The sequence below is a fragment of the Pseudophryne corroboree genome, chromosome 9, assembly GCF_028390025.1.
Source record: "Pseudophryne corroboree isolate aPseCor3 chromosome 9, aPseCor3.hap2, whole genome shotgun sequence".
NCBI classification, from domain to species: Eukaryota; Metazoa; Chordata; class Amphibia; order Anura; family Myobatrachidae; genus Pseudophryne; species Pseudophryne corroboree.
The window spans coordinates 283,366,642-283,384,876 of record NC_086452.1 but is presented as its reverse complement, the minus strand read 5'-3'; positions in this window follow the sequence as shown (position 1 = coordinate 283,384,876).

Genomic DNA, 18,235 nt, shown 5'->3' with positions numbered 1-18,235 from the left:
TATTGAATGCGGTAGAGTACAGGTAACCAATGGAGGGACTGACAGAGTGGATCTGCAGACGATGAACGTCTAGTGAGGAAGATAAGCCTCGCCGCTGCATTCAGAATGGATTGTAGTGGTGAGAGTGTCGTTTTGGGAAGACCAGTTAGGTGACTATTGCAATAATCAATGCGGTAGATAATGAGAGCGAGGATTAGAGTTTTAGCAGTGTCTTGTGTAAGGTATGGTCGTATTTTGGATATGTTTTTTAGATGCATGTAACATGATCTTGAGACAGATTGAATGTGGGGAACAAAGGACAGATCAGAGTCAAGGATGACACCTAGGCAGCGAGCTTGTGGGGTAGGGTAGATAGTCGAGTTTTCAACAGTGATAGAGATATCAGGTTGGTACCTACTATTGGCCGGTGGAAATATAATTAACTCTGTCTTTGAAATATTCAGTTTGAGGTGGCGAAATGTCATCCAGGATGAGATGGCAGAAAGGCATTCAGTGACACGGTCCAGTACAGATAGGGACAAGTCAGGGGAGGATAGGTAGATTTGAGTATCATCTGCGTACAGATGATACTGAAAACCAAAAGAGCTGATTAGTTTACCAAGAGATGAGGTATAGATAGAGAAAAGCAGAGGACCCAAGACTGAGCCTTGCGGTACTCCAACTGAAAGAGGTAGCGAAGAGGAGGTAGATTCAGAGAAGCGAACACTGAAGGAGCGATTAGATAGGTACGATAGGAACCAAGAAAGGGCTGTGTCTTTAAGACCTAGGGATTGTAGTGTCTGTATGAGAAGAGAGTGGTCTACAGTGTCAAATGCAGCAGATAGATCTAGAAGAATAAGTAGTGAGTAGTGGCCTTTAGACTTCGTAGTGACCAAATCATTAACCACTTTAGTCAGTGCTGTCTCTGTGGAATGTTGGGAACGGAAGCCTGACTGAAGTGGGTCCAACAAAGTGTATGAGTTAAGAAAGTGTGTGAGTTGAGTGTAGGCAAGTCTCTCAAGTAGCTTAGAGAGACAAGGGAGCTGAGAGATAGGGCGGTAGTTTGAGAGAGCATTAGGGTCAGAATTTTGTTTTTTTAAAATGGGAGTAATCACTGCATGCTTGAAGAGTGAAGGAAAAATACCAGTAGAGAGAGAGAGAGATTACAGATGTTAGTTAAGGTAGGGATGAGCACCAGAGACAGAGCTTTACTTATTTGTGAGGGTAAAGGATCAAGAGGAGAGGTAGTAGAGAAGCAGGATGAGAAGAGTGATGATACTTCATCTTCATTTGTGGGACCAAATGAAGAAAGAGTGCCAGAGGGTTCAGGTAAAGAACGGAGCAGGTCATTGGCTGCCGAAGAGCATACCATTTCATCTCGGATCTTATCAATCTTCTCCTTGAAGTAGGAAGCAAGATCCTGTGCCTTGATAGTGGCTGGTGGGGTAGGTGCGGGAGGATTCAGAAGTGATTTAAATGTATTAAAGAGTCGTTTTTGTTGTTAGAGGCTTGAGCAGAGATAAGAGTTTGGAAATATGCTTGTTTGGCAGTGTCCAGGGCATTTTTATAAGAATGGTAGACAGTCTTATATGTGAGGAAGTCACTTGAAATACGAGATTTACGCCACTGACGTTCAAGTTTTCGTGTAAGTTTTTGTAGTTGTCTTGTTAATTTGGAGTGCCATGGTTGACATCTAGGCCTACGTGGAGTGTGATGGGTAGCTGGAGCCACTTCATCAAGGGCTAGTTCTAGAGTCTCATTAAGGTGTGATACAGCCATCTCAGGAGAGGTGAATGCAGAAATAGGTGAAAGCAGTTGTTGGAGTGAAGTGGAAAGTTCTTGAAGATTAATTGTGTTAATATTTCTGCGGGTTTGAGGAAGATTGGAGGACTTCCGCAACACAGTGTTTGAATTAACAGAGGAGAGCATGCAGGTGATAAGGTTGTGATCTGAGAGGGGGAAAGGAGTGTTAGTGAGTTCAGAGACGGAGCATAGTCTGGTGAATACTAGATCAAGGCAGTGGCCCGCCTGATGAGTAGAGGAGTCAGTCCATTGGGAGAGGCCAAGAGAGGAGGTTAGAGAGAGTAGTTTGGAGGCATGCGCAGCAGATTTTGGACAATCAATAGCAATATTGAAATCACCCATGATAATGGTGGAGATGTCAGAGGATAGGAAGTGAGGGAGCCAGGCAGAAAAATCTTCCAAAAATTGTTTTGGATGCCCAGGTGGGCGGTAGATAGCTGCAATGCGCAGAGAGAAAGGAGAGTAAACCCTAATGGAATGTACTTCAAATGATGTAAATGTGAGTGATGGAACCTGTGGTAGAACAGTATATGCCAAAGATTGGGAAAGTAAAAGTCCAACTCCTCCTCCTTTATGGTTATCGGGTCTGGAGGTGTGTGTAAAGTGGAGACCACCATGTGCCAGTGCTGCAGGGGAGGCTGTGTCAGATTGTGTGAGCCAGGTTTCTGTTATAGTCAGCAGATTGATGTTGTTGGATATGAAGAGGTCATGGATGGATGTTAATTTGTTACAAACAGAGCGTGCATTCCATAAGGCACATTTTAGTGATCTGGAGGGTGATGGAAGACATGTGATGTTTATGAGGTTAGCTGGATTTCTATGTTGCTGTGAATCAGGTGAATGTGAGTGATGCAAGTACACATACACTGATTTCCTACTTCTAAATCACAAAACCTCTCTCATATGGATGAGACAGAGGGAAACAGACACACATACACTGTGATTTTCCACTAAATCACAAAACCTCTCTCATCTAGCAAAGAATCAGAGAGAAACATACAGTGCAATGTGATACCTCCCTCATACGGCAATGAGACAGAGGCACACATAAAAACAACTGTATTAGGTCCACTGATCACTAGTAATTCTTCCGATCCCGCTTCTGACAACAAATTTTGTTCCCAGTGGGACTATTATATCGGAAGTATAGTGAGAGTCAGGAACACTAATACAGTTTAACAAATCATTTATTTACAATATCATTGACAATAATTTAAATATACTTATCCACGTTCCTTAAGGCAGTTATACAGGATAATCAGAGTCCTAGCATAAGGTGTAGTCCCAGGGAGCCTCCTGTCGCTGCGTAGCGCCTAGGTCTTGTCAGTCAAAGGAACCCTATTGCCAATCTCAGGTCTCAATGGAGGCTGCCATCAGTCTGACGTGACCCTCTATTTAACCCAGAATTCTGAGAGGTGGTTAAGGGATCATATCTCCATACACATGTCATTGGAGTCCCTGGTCACTTGTACAACATTGTGAAATCTATTGTTGTATTGAATTCTAATGTAGGACAAATAGCTCTTTACCTTTGCGTATTGTAGATGTCTAGGCCACTTGATCAAAGGTAAACATCTGTTTGTTGATCACAAATAGACCTATTGTCTGGCCTATTATGTAAGCTAAAAAGGAGAACAATTTCTTATTAACATACTATAAACAACAAACAGCTTGTTCCTACAAAGATGGACAATGAAAGTCTTACAATACAATATATGGTTATGTGTTCACATTTTATACATAGAAGAAAAATAGTTAGCTGTAGGTCCGAAATAAATATTGTTACTGGGGGGGGGGGAGACGACAGGCTGTGTGTGTGTGTGTGTGTGTGTGTGTGTAGGGACTGGGGGGAACAGGCTGTGTATGTGTGTGTGTAGGGACTGGGGGGAACAGGCTGTGTATGTGTGTGTGTAGGGACTGGGGAGGGACAGGCTGTGTATGTGTGTGTGTGTGTGTGTGTGTAGGAACTGGGGGGACGACAGGCTGTGTATGTGTGTGTGTGTAGGGACTAGTGATGAACGGGTTCGGTTCCTCGGAAACCGAACCCCCCCGAACTTCACCCATTTTACACTGGTCCGAGGCATAATCGGATTCTCCCGTATGGCTCGGTTAACCCGAGCGCGCCCGAACGTCATCATCCCGCTGTTGGATTCTCGCAAGATTCAGATTCTATATAAGGAGCCGTGCGTCGCCGCCATTTTTCACTCGTGCATTGGAAATGTTAGGGAGAGGACGTGGCTGGCGTCCTCTCCGTTTATTAATAATATTTGTGCTTATTGCTTAATTGTGGGGACTGGGGAGCAGCTGTATTATATAGGAGGAGTACAGTGCAGAGTTTTGCTGACCAGTGACCACCTGTATACGTTGTCTGCCTGAAAAATGCTCCATATCTGTGCTCAGTGTGCTGCATATATCTGTGCTCACACTGCTTTATTGTGGGGACTGGGGACCAGCAGTATTATATAGGAGGAGTACAGTGCAGAGTTTTGCTGATCAGTGACCACCAGTATTATAAGTTCTCTGCCTGAAAAACGCTCCATATCTGTGCTGCATTGTAGTATATGAGTACAGTGCATAATTTTGCTGACCACCAGTATATAATATATAGGAGTACGGTACAGAAGGCCACTGCTCTACCTACCTCTGTGTCGTCAAGTATACTATCCATCCATACCTGTGGTGCATTCCAGTATTGCACAGTTTGCTGACCACCAGTATATAATATATAGCAGTACGGTACAGTAGGCCACTGCTCTACCTACCTCTGTGTCGTCAAGTATACTATCCATCTAGATTCTATACCTGTGGTGCATTTTAGTTTTTGCAGTTTGCTGACAGTGACCATCAGTATATATAGCAGTACGGTACGGAAGGCCACTGCTCTACCTACCTCTGTGTGGTCAAGTATACTATCCATCTAGATTCTATACCTGTGGTGCATTTTAGTTTTGCAGTTTGCTGACAGTGACCACCAGTATATATAGCAGTACGGTACGGAAGGCCACTGCTCTACCTACCTCTGTGTCGTCAAGTATACTATCCATCCATACCTGTGGTGCATTTCAGTTGTGCGCAATATATATAGTAGTAGGCCATTGCTATTGATACTGGCATATAATTCCACACATTAAAAAATGGAGAACAAAAATGTGGAGGTTAAAATAGGGAAAGATCAAGATCCACTTCCTCCTCGTGCTAAAGCTGCTGCCACTAGTCATGGCCGAGACGATGAAATGCCATCAACGTCGTCTGCCAAGGCCGATGCCCAATGTCATATTAGAGAGCATGTAAAATCCAAAAAACAAAAGTTCAGTAAAATGACCCAAAAATGAAAATTGAAAGCGTCTGATGAGAAGCGTAAACTTGCCAATATGCCATTTATGACACGGAGTGGCAAGGAACGGCTGAGGCCCTGGCCTATGTTCATGGCTAGTGGTTCAGATTCACATGAGGATGGAAGCACTCATCCTCTCGCTAGAAAAACTAAAAGACTTAAGCTGGCAAAAGCACAGCAAAGAACTGTGCGTTCTTCTAAATCACAAATCCCCAAGGAGAGTCCAATTGTGTCGGTTGCGATGCCTGACCTTCCCAACACTGGACGGGATGAGCTTGCGCTTTCCACCATTTGCACCATTTTTGAAGTGCCATCCCCTCTGACACTGCAGTGCCACTCCTAGATGGGCCAGGTGTTTGTGTCGGCCACTTGTGTCGCTTAGCTTAGTCACACAGCGACCTTGGTGCGCCTCTTTTTTTCTTTGCATCATGTGCTGTTTGGGGACAATTTTTTTGAAGTGCCATCCTGTCTGACACTGCAGTGCCACTCCTAGATGGGCCAGGTGTTTGTGTCGGCCACTTGTGTCGCTTAGCTTAGTCACACAGCGACCTTGGTGCGCCTCTTTTTTTCTTTGCATCATGTGCTGTTTGGGGACAATTTTTTTGAAGTGCCACCCTGCCTGACACTGCAGTGCCACTCCTAGATGGGCCAGGTGTTTGTGTCGCACACTTGTGTCGCTTAGCTTAGCCATCCAGCGACCTCGGTGCAAATTTTAGGACTAAAAATAATATTGTGAGGTGTGAGGTGTACAGAATAGACTGAAAATGAGAGGAAATTATGGTTATTGAGGTTAATAATACTATGGGATCAAAATGACCCCCAATTTCTATGATATAAGCTGTTTTTGAGGGTTTTTTGTAAAAAAAAAAACTGAATCCAAAACACACCCGAATCCGACAAAAAAATTTCGGGGAGGTTTTGCCAAAACGCGTCCGAATCCAAAACACGGCCGCGGAACCGAATCCAAAACCAAAACCCGAAAAATTTCCGGTGCACATCTCTAGTAGGGACTGGGGGGGACAGACTGTGTATGTGTGTGTGTAGGGACTGGGGGGAGGGGGGACATGACAGACTGTGTATGTGTGTGTGTAGGGACTGGGGGGGCAGGCTGTGTGTGTGTGTAGGGCATAGGTACTGATCCGTGGATGTTTGGGCCCGGGAGCACCCACGGAAAATGATGAGCATCCAGTGCCGGCGCTCAGGGCAGCAGGCTCAGGGCACTGTACCGCACGGACAGCACAGCGGCAGCAATACAGCCCTGGGAGCTGCCTGTATTCCCGGATGTGGCTCCCAATCCCCACTGCCCTGGAGCAAAGGTGATGGAGAATAGGCACGGACCAGCTAACATCCTAGGTGCGGATTGGCCAATGCTCCTCACTGGGAGGATTTTGGCATTTGGCCCCGTACCCGTGTTTGATCACTCTTGTTAGATGGACCTTCAGTACCTGCCGCCAGCTCTGCACCTCCTGCTATGGGATGGGAAACTGTAGCAACATCCTGTAAATCTTCTGGCAGTGTCTCTCAGCCGTTTACTAGGTATTGTGTAAGCTGTTGTGGGGTGCCATGTTGACTATGTTTATACAAATATGGGGTTTTGTTATTAATGTGTACAGTCTTTTGTTGTAAGGCATATGTGAGACCCATAGTTGTTCTTGTTTACATTTCTTTGAACTTTATCTAATTTCAAATTACCCTCCCGCTAACACCCCGTTAGCATCCGTGCTCTCACCCTCCCTCCAACTCCCCCTCAGTGTCCCTGCATTCACCCTCCCTGTAACTCTCGCTCAGCATCCCTGCCCTCACCCTCCCTGTAACTTTTGCTCAGCGTCCCTGCCCTCACCCTCCCTGTAACTCTCCCTCAGTGTCCCTGCCCTTACCCTCCCTGTAACTTTCCCTCAGCGTCCCTGCCCTCACCCTCCCTGTAACTTTCCCTCAGTGTCCCTGACCTCACCCTCCCTGTGAGTCTCCCTCAGAGCCCCTGCCCTCACTCTCCCTCAGCGTCCCTTCCCTCACCCACCCTGTAAGTCCCCCTTCAGAGCCCCTGACCTCAGCCTCCCTCTAACTTTCCCTCAGCGTCACTGCCCTCACGCTCCCTCTAACTCCCCTCAACAGGCTTGAGCACCCACCATCAAAAACATAAATTGGCATCTCTGGTGTAGGGCCTGGTGCTCATTGAGCGCTGGGCATGCCCCCAAAATGATGATGAAAGGTGGTTATGGAGCGAGGCCCCGCCCTCCACACGACGCTTTGCCCCCTTTACCCGAGGCCCCGCTCCCTTTTCATCCACTAGCATGCCTTTTTGCGCAGCATGTCCCAAATCCATAGCCCCTAAAGTTGGGAGGTATGTGTGTGTATGTGTGTGTGTGTGTGTGTGTGTATATATATGAAGTTCTTTGCATTGGGACGAAACGCGTCGGGAGTTACCCTGGACCCTCTTTTGATGGACAGATAAGCTTTTATATCATTTGTTTCTTGTACGTGCGATACCTGCTTGTTTTAAACCGTGGATATATTTTATGTATTTAATTAAATTTGAAAATTTATCTTTCTACTACGCTATTGTGGAGTGTGATATTCTGGGAGCGTTTCCAATTAACACTCACTAAGTAGAAAAATGCTATAAGTACATATAGGTTTAAACGGTACACACTATTGGTTGTTTCTTTTTCTCTTTTGCATATCACTGTGATGATATTGGTCTGAGGACAGAAGATTCCTATCTGAGATAAGTGCTTGTCCCATTTGTTTCACTAAATTTCATTCTATGTCCCCACCGTCATTTTCTGGGCATTATTAGGCGCTGATTACTTCTATTTTTTACACATTCTAATCGCCATAATTTGTTATCAGCTGCCACCCACGTTTGTGAGGAATGCATGTGAAAATATTTTAAATTATAAGAATATATTTTATTATTTTACTACAGATTATATTTGATCCACATGAGCGCACACTTATACATTTTGATGATATATATATATATATATATATATAGTACACACACATACTGTACATATCAAGATTCCTTAATGCCTCATGTTGTACCTTTTACAGAGGGTGGTCTTCTGTTTGCCGGCGGTCGGGCTCCCGGCGCTCAGTATACCGGCGCCGGGAGCCCGACAGCCGGCATACCGACAGCCGGCATACCGACACTTATTTTCCCTCGTGGGGGTCCACGACCCCCATAGAGGGAGAATAAAATAGTGTGGCGCGCGTAGCGCGCCACCGTGCCCGTAGCGTGGCGAGCGCAGCGAGCCCGCAAGGGGCTCATTTGCGCTCGCCAAGCTGTCGGTAAGCCGGCGGTCGGGCTCCCGGCGCCGGAATGCTGGTCGCCGGGAGCCCGACCGCCGGCCAGCCGTAGTGAACCCTTTACAGAAGCAGGGTCACTCACTGGGGCTCAGGGAGAAGCAAGGCACTGCAGGCAGGGCACACACGAATATCTCCTTCAGCAGCTTCCAACTGTGCAGTACTAGCAGCTCAGCGTCAAGATTTGTCAGCAAACTATTGGGGTCATTCCGAGTTGATCGTAGCTGTGCTAAATTTAGCACAGCTACGATCAGGCACTCAGACATGCGGGGGGCACCCTGCACAGGGCTAGTCCGCCCCGCATGACAGTGCCGCCCCCTCCCCGCCCAGCAGAAATGCAAAAGCATCGCACAGCAGCGATGCTGTTGCATCTCAGGAGTTACTTCCGGCCAGCGCAGCTCCTGCGGCTGGCCGGGAGCACCTCTTCGGCTGCCCCGGGTCGCAGCGGCTGTGCATGATGCCACGCAGCCACCGCGGCTCGCCCTCCCAATGGTTCGGCCACGCCTGCGTTGGCTGGACCGCACCCCCTAAATGGCGGCTTAATGCCACCGTCCAGCCCTCTCCCGCCCAGCGACCGCCTCCGTCTCAGAGGCGATCGCTAGGCAACGACGGCTGGCATGCACCGGCGCACTACGGCACCGGCGCATGCGCAGTTCCGACCCGATTGCTGCACTGCGATAAACTGCAGCGAGCGATTGGGTTGGAATGACCCCCTAAGCCACCTTCGCAGAACAAAGCTTTGATTTGGCTGCTCACTGATTTGGGGCACGGACCAGCAGTAATTGGGCAGCACACGCCGGGTCACTATGCGGCGCAGGGATGAAGCTTTTTAGCCACAGGCAGCCGAAGAGGGGGGGTTTTGACTTTGACGAGTGTTAAGTGCCACGCTTCAAGTTGCTGGCGCCGCTGCTTGTCATAGTGTTATAGGCGCAGCATCAGCTGACAGAAACAGAGCGAGGAAAGCACCTCTCCCATCCGGTGCCTCCCTGCTTTGCAGACTCTGCTGAGCGGCTTGCACCAGGCCTGACAGCTATAAATATATATAGATATATATAGATAGATAGATAGATAGATAGATAGATAGATAGATAGATAGATAGATAGATAGATAGATAGATAGATAGATAGATAGATAGATAGATATAGGGGTGTATTTACTAAGCTCCCGATTTTGATCGAGTTGGTGTTTTTTCATCAAAGTGTCATCTCGGGAATTTACTAAACTCAAATCTCGGCAATGATGAGGGCATTCGTATTTTTTTGGAAAACAAAGAAAAAAAATACGAATCAATACACCATCGGTCAAATATGCCTGTTATTTTATACAACTTGGTAATTTACTAAAAATTCGAATTCACAAACACTGCCGTGAAAAAATACAAATTGTAAAAAAAAAGCCGTTTTAAAATAGACCTGCTTTTTTTTACCGTGTTCTGATAGGCATGTACGGATCAGTGAGATCCGTGCATGTTTATCAGTGGGAAAGGGTGTGAAAGAGTTAAAAATCAGGAAAAAAAATTGCGTGGGGGTCCCCCCTCCTAAGCATAACCAGCCTCGGGCTCTTAGAGCCGGTCCTGGTTGTAAAAATACGGGGGGAAGGAAATTGACTGGGGTCCCCCCATATTTTAACAACCAGCAACGGGCTCTGCGCCTGGTCCTGGTGCAAAAAATATGGGGGACAAAAGACGTAGGGGTCCCCCGTATTTTTAACACCAGCACCGGGCTCCTCTAGTCAGAGAGATAATGCCACAGCCGGGGGACACTTTTATATTGGTCCCTGCAGCCCTGGCATTAAATCACCAACTTGTCACCCCTGGCTGGGGTACCATGGAGGAGTGGGGACCCCTTAAATCAAGGGGTCTCCCCCTCCAGCCACCCAAGGGCCAGGGGTAAAGCCCGAGGCTGTCTCCCCATCCAAAGGCGGCGGATGGGGGGCTGATAGCCTTTTGTGTAAAAATAAGAATTTCTCATAGGTCCTAGAGGATGCTGGGGACTACAAAAGGACCATGGAGTATAGACGGGATCCGCAGGGGACATGGGCACACTATAAGACTTTGAATGGGTGTGAACTGGCTCCTCCCTCTATGCCCCTCCTCCAGACTCCAGTTAGATTCTGTGCCCAGTGAGACTGGACACACACTAGGGGAGCTCTCCTGAGTTTCTCTGAAAAGACTTTATGTTAGTTTATTATTTTCAGGGAGACCTGTTGGCCACAGGCTCCCTGCATCGTGGCAGTGAGGGGAGAGAAGCAGACCTACTTCTTCTGAGTACAAGGGCTCTGCTTCTTAGGCTTCTGGACACCATTAGCTCCAGAGGGTCTGATCACTTGGTTCGCCTAGCTGCTCGTTCCCGGAGCCGCGCCGTCAACCCCCTCACAAAGCCAGAAGAAAGAAGCCGGATGAGTATTAGAAGAACAGAAGACTTCAGTGACGGCAGAAGACTTCAGGGTCTCTGAGGTACCGTGCAGCGGTCGCGCTGCGCGCCATTGCTCCGACACACAAGCGGCACTACAAGGGTGCAGGGCGCAGCACCCTGGGCAGCAGAAATACCTCACATACATGCCTGGCAAAGAGGTATACAGTGCATAGGCACTGTATACCGACCCCCGCCAGTATAAAAAAGTAAAAAAATAGCGAGACTGAAGCGCGCCGAGAAGGGGGCATGGCTTAGCCCTCACAACTCTATACAGCGCCATTTTCTCCTCACAGAGACGCTTGCCCCGCCAAAAATACTGTTGAACACTAACAGTGAAAAATGAGGGGGGGGCACAGTTGTTTAGTGCACTATAGATTCATATATTGAAGCACTATATATATATATATATGTACAGGGCCGGTTCTACACATTGTGGCGCCCAGTGCGAAAGTCCCCCCCCCCCCCCCCGCAGCTAATCAGGGGCGTGGCTTCATAGGGGAGGGTAGTGGCCACAATTATGCTCCCAGTAGTTGTGCCCCCAGATCTGCCCCAAGTAGTTGTGCCCCCCAGATGATTTGCCCCCTGTAGCTGTTCCCCCTGTAGCAGTGCCCCCTGTAGTTGTGCCCCTTGTAGATGTGCCCCCAGTAGTACTGCCCCAAGTAGTTGTGCCCCCCAGATGATTTGCCCTCAGTAGATTTGCCCCCTGTAGCTGTTCCCCTGTAGCAGTGACCTCAGTATGTGCCCCTTGTAGTTGTGCCACCTGTAGTTGTGCCCCCAGTATTTGTGCCCCCCTGTAGATTTGCCCCCAGTAGCTGTGCCCCCAGTTAGGTTATTTGCCCCCTGTAGCAGTGCCCCTAGTAGTTGTGCCCCCTGTAACTGTGCCCCTTGTAGCAGTGTCCCCTGTAGCTGTTCCCCCTGTAGCAGTGCCTCAGTATGTGCCCCCTGTAGCTGTGCCCAGTAGTATTACCCCTTGTAGATGTGCCCCCAGTAGTATTATCCCTTGTAGATGTACCCCCAGTAGTATTACCCCTTGTAGATGTGCCCCCCAGTAGTACTGCCCATTGTAGATGTGCCCCCAGTAGTACTGCCCCTTGTAGCTGTGCCCCAGTACTGCTGCCCCTTGTAGCTGTGCCCCAGTACTGCTGCCCCTTGTAGCTGTGCCCCAGTACTGCTGCCCCTTGTAGCTGTGCCCCAGTACTACTGCCCCTTGTAGCTGTGCCCCAGTACTACTGCCCCTTGTAGCTGTGCCCCAGTACTACTGCCCCTTGTAGCTGTGCCCCAGTACTGCTGCCCCTTGTAGCTGTGCCCCAGTACTGCTGCCCCTTGTAGCTGTGCCCCAGTACTACTGCCCCTTGTAGCTGTGCCCCAGTACTGCTGCCCCTTGTAGCTGTGCCCCAGTACTGCTGCCCCTTGTAGCTGTGCCCCAGTACTGCTGCCCCTTGTAGCTGTGCCCCAGTACTGCTGCCCCTTGTAGCTGTGCCCCAGTACTGCTGCCCCTTGTAGCTGTGCCCCAGTACTACTGCCCCTTGTAGCTGTGCCCCAGTACTACTGCCCCTTGTAGCTGTGCCCCAGTACTACTGCCCCTTGTAGCTGTGCCCCAGTACTGCTGCCCCTTGTAGCTGTGCCCCAGTACTGCTGCCCCTTGTAGCTGTGCCCCAGTACTACTGCCCCTTGTAGCTGTGCCCCAGTACTGCTGCCCCTTGTAGCTGTGCCCCAGTACTGCTGCCCCTTGTAGCTGTGCCCCAGTACTGCTGCCCCTTGTAGCTGTGCCCCAGTACTGCTGCCCCTTGTTGTAGCGCTGCGTTGAAACACTAAAAGAAAAATCAAAATACTTACCTGCCTCGCTCCTGTTCCACTGGTCCGCTGCGGCCGCTCTCTCCGGGCGCCTGCTCCTCTCTATGGGAGAGACGTCATGACGTCCCTCCCATAGCTCGCCGCACTGACACTAGGGGTCAATTTTGACCTCTAGCGTCAGTCAGTGACGCCGACTGCAGCGGGCGCACGCGGCGCTCGCTGCAGCTGGGCAGCGGGGAGGGAGGACTAGTAGCGGCTCTTGTCACGGCGGCGCCCTCAGGGTAGCGGCGCCCCGGGCAAAAAGCCTGCTTGCCCGTGGCAAGAGCCGCTACTGTATATATATATACTGTATATATAAATGAGCGTGTGGTTAAGGAGTTGTTAAAAATTTCTGTGTTTTCCCTGTCATACTGGACTGCCACAAACAGCTATGGGAATCCCTCAATCCCTCTGTCGGCATTGACAACTCCTGATGGTACTTGATTCAGGAGATGAAATGTCAGTATTGTAAGCTTTTCCAAAGTAAACACTGTATGGGAGACACAGTCGTATGTGGGTGACCCTGTCGGCACCAACTGTTAGAACTGGGTGTAATTTAACATGATAATGTTAAAACCTATACCTGTATATATGTATATATGTATGGTACGGTTGCATTGAGAGGTAACTCGACCACATAAGTGATATTAAAATTATGTATATATATATATATATATATATATATTAGTGATGTGCACCGGAAATTTTTCGGGTTTTGTGTTTTGGTTTTGGGTTCGGTTCCGCGGCCGTGTTTTGGGTTCGAACGCGTTTTGGCAAAACCTCACCGAATTTTTTTTGTCGGATTCGGTTGTGTTTTGGATTTGGGTGTTTTTTTCAAAAAACCCTAAAAAACAGCTTAAATCAGAGTATGGGGGTCATTTTGATCCCATAGTAATATTAACCTCAATAACCATAATTTACACTCATTTCCAGTCTATTCTGAACACCTCACACCTCACAATATTATTTTTAGTCCTAAAATTTGCACCGAGGTCGCTGGATGGCTAAGCTAAGCGACACAAGTGGCCGACACAAACACCTGGCCCATCTAGGAGTGGCACTGCAGTGTCAGGCAGGATGGCCCTTCCAAAAAATACTCCCCAAACAGCACATGACGCAAAGAAAAAAAGAGGCGCAATGAGGTAGCTGTGTGACGACTAAGCTAAGCGACCCTAGTGGCCGACACAAACACCTGGCCCATCTAGGAGTGGCACTGCAGTGTCACGCAGGATGGCCCTTCCAAAAAATACTCCCCAAACAGCACATGACGCAAAGAAAAATGAAAGAAAAAAAGAGGTGCAAGATGGAATTGTCCTTGGGCCCTCCCACCCACCATTATGTTGTAAAAACAGGACATGCACAGTTTAACGAACCCATCATTTCAGCGACAGGGTCTGCCACACGACTGTGACTGAAATGACTGGTTGGTTTGGGCCCCCACCAAAAAAGAAGCAATCAATCTCTCCTTGCACAAACTGGCTCTACAGAGGCAAGATGTCCACCTCATCATCATCGTCCGATTCATCACCCCTTTCACTGTGTACATCCCCCTCCTCACAGATTATTAATTCGTCCCCACTGGAATCCACCATCTCAGGTCCCCGTGTACTTTCTGGAGGCAATTGCTGCTGGTGAATGTCTCCATGGAGGAATTGATTATAATTCATTTTAATGAACATCATCTTCTCCACATTTTCTGGAAGTAACCTTGTACGCCGATTGCTGACAAGGTGAGCGGTGGCACTAAACACTCTTTCGGAGTACACACTGGAGGGAGGGCAATTTAGGTAGAATAAAGCCAGTTTGTGCAAGGGCCTCCAAATTGCCTCTTTTTCCTGCCAGTATACGTACGGACTGTCTGACGTGTCTACTTGGATGCGGTCACTCATATAATCCTCCACCATTCTTTCAATGGTGAGAGAATCATATGCAGTGACAGTAGACGACATGTCAGTAATCGTTGGCAGGTCCTTCAGTCCGGACCAGATGTCAGCATCAGCAGTTGCTCCAGACTGCCCTGCATCACCGCCAGCGGGTGGGCTCGGAATTCGTAGCCTTTTCCTCGCACCCCCAGTTGCGGGAGAATGTGAAGGAGGAGATGTTGACGGGTCGCGTTCCGCTTGACTTGACAATTTTCTCACCAGCAGTTCTTTGAACCTCTGCAGACTTGTGTCTGCCGGAAAGAGAGATCCAACGTAGGTTTTAAATCTAGGATCGAGCACGGTGGCCAAAATGTAGTGCTCTGATTTCAACAGATTGACCACACGTGAATCCTGGTTAAGCGAATGAAGGGCTCCATCCACAAGTTCCTCATGCCTGGCGGAATCGCTCTGTTTTAGCTCCTCCTTCAATGCCTCCAGCTTCTTCTGCAAAAGCCTGATGAGGGGAATGACCTGACTCAGGCTGGCAGTTTCTGAACTGACTTCACGTGTGGCAAGTTCAAAAGGTTGCAGAACCTTGCACAACGTTGAAATCATTCTCCACTGCGCTTGAGACAGGTGCATTCCACCTGCTTTGCCTATATCGTGGCCAGATGTATAGGCTTGAATGGCCTTTTGCTGCTCCTCCATCCTCTGAAGCATATAGAGGGTTGAATTCCACCTCGTTACCACCTCTTGCTTCAGATGATGGCAGGGCAGGTTCAGGTGTTTTTGGTGGTGCTCCAGTCTTCTGTACGCGGTGCCTGTACGCCGAAAGTGGCCCGCAATTCTTCTGGCCACCGACAGCATCTCTTGCACGCCCCTGTCGTTTTTTAAATAATTCTGCACCACCAAATTCAATGTATGTGCAAAACATGCGACGTGCTGGAATTTGCCCAGATGTAATGCACGGACAATATTGCTGGCGTTGTCCAATGCCACAAATCCCCAGGAGAGTCCAATTGGGGTAAGCCATTCTGCGATGATCTTCCTCAGTTGCCGTAAGAGGTTTTCAGCTGTGTGCATATTCTGGAAAGCGGTGATACAAAGCGTAGCCTGCCTAGGAACGAGTTGGCATTTGCGAGATGCTGCTACTGGTGCCGCCGCTGCTGTTCTTGCAGCGGGAGGCAATATATCTACCCAGTGGGCTGTCACAGTCATGTAGTCCTGAGTCTGCCCTGCTCCACTTGTCCACATATCCGTGGTTAAGTGGACATTGGGTACAACTGCATTTTTTAGGACACTGGTGAGTCTTTTTCTGACGTCCGTGTACATTCTCGGTATCGCCTGCCTAGAGAAGTGGAACCTAGATGGTATTTGGTAACGGGGGCACACTACCTCAAGCAATTGTCTAGTTCCCTGTGAACTAACGGCGGATACTGGATGCACGTCTAATACCAACATAGTTGTCAAGGCCTCAGTTATCCGCTTTGCAACAGGATGACTGCTGTGATATTTCATCTTCCTCGCAAAGGACTGTTGGACAGTCAATTGCTTACTGGAAGTAGTACAAGTGGTCTTCCGACTTCCCCTCTGGGATGACGATCGACTCCCAGCAGCAACAACAGCAGCGCCAGCAGCAGTAGGCGTTACACTCAAGGATGCATCGGAGGAATCCCAGGCAGGAGAGGACTTGTCAGACTGTCCAGTGACATGGCCTGCAGGACTATTGGCTTTCCTGGGTAAGGAGGAAATTGACACTGAGGGAGTTGGTGGTGTGGTTTGCGCGAGCTTGGTTACAAGAGGAAGGGATTTACTGATCAGTGGACTGCTTCCGCTGTCGCCCAAAGTTTTTGAACTTGTCACTGACTTATTATGAATGAGCTGCAGGTGTCGTATAAGGGAGGATGTTCCGAGGTGGTTAACGTCCCTGCCCCTACTTACTACAGCTTGACAAAGGCAACACACGGCTTGACACCAGTTGTCCGCATTTCTGTTGAAATAATTCCACACTGAAGAGCTGATTTTTTTTGTATTTTGACCAGGCATGTCAATGGCCATATTCGTCCCACGGACAACAGGTGTCTCCCCGGGTGCCTGACTTAAACAAACCACCTCACCATCAGAATCCTCCTTGTCAATTTCCTCCCCAGCACCAGCAACACCCATATCCTCATCCTGGTGTACTTCAACAGTGACATCTTCATTTGACTATCAGGAACTGGACTGCGGGTGCTCCTTCCAGCACTTGCAGGGGGCGTGCAAATGGTGGAAGGCGCAAGCTCTTCCCGTCCAGTGTTGGGAAGGTCAGGCATCGCAACCGACACAATTGGACTCTCCTTTGGGATTTGGGATTTCGAAGAACGCACAGTTCTTTGCTGTGCTTTTGCCGCAAGTCTTTTCTTTTTTCTAGCGAGAGGATGAGTGCTTCCATCCTCATGTGAAGCTGAACCACTAGCCATGAACATAGGCCAGGGCCTCAGCCGTTCCTTGCCACTCCGTGTCGTAAATGGCATATTGGCAAGTTTACGCTTCTCCTCAGACGCTTTTAATTTTGATTTTTGGGTCATTTTTTACTGATCTTTTGTGTTTTGGATTTTACATGCTCTGTACTATGACATTGGGCATCGGCCTTGACAGGCGACGTTGATGGCATTTCATCATCTCGGCCATGACTAGTGGCAGCAGCTTCAGCACAAGGTGGAAGTGGATCTTGATCTTTCCCTATTTTTTTAACCTCCACATTTTTGTTCTCCATATTTTAATGCGCACAACTAAAAGCCACCACAGGTATACAATGTAGATGGATGGATAGTAAAGTATTATATTACTTATGGACGACGAGTGCACTGACGACACAGAGGTAGGTACAGCCGTGGCCTACCGTACTGCTTATATATATATAATATATACTGTATATAACGGACCTGATGGACACTGTCAGCAGACTGCTAAACTAGTATGAAGAAAAAAAAACCCACCACAGGTATACAATGTAGATGGATGGATAGTATAGTATTATATTACTTATGGACGACGAGTGCACTGACGACACAGAGGTAGGTACAGCCGTGGCCTACCGTACTGCTTATATATATAGTATACTGTATAACGGACCTGGTGGACACTGTCAGCAGACTGCTAAACTAGTATGAAGAAAAAAAAACCCACCACAGGTATACAATGTAGATGGATGGATAGTATAGTATTATATTACTTATGGACGACGAGTGCACTGACGACACAGAGGTAGGTACAGCCGTGGCCTACCGTACTGCTTATATATATATATATATAATATATACTGTATATAACGGACCTGGTGGACACTGTCAGCAGACTGCTAAACTAGTATGAAGAAAAAAAAACCCACCACAGGTATACAATGTAGATGGATGGATAGTATAGTATTATATTACTTATGGACGACGAGTGCACTGACGACACAGAGGTAGGTACAGCCGTGGCCTACCGTACTGCTTATATATATATATATATAATATATACTGTATATAACGGACCTGGTGGACATTGTCAGCAGACTGCTAAACTAGTATGAAGGAAAAAAAACCACCACAGGTATACAATGTAGATGGATGGATAGTATAGTATTATATTACTTATGGACGACGAGTGCACTGACGACACAGAGGTAGGTACAGCTGTGGCCTACCGTACTGCTTATATATATAATATACTGTATAAC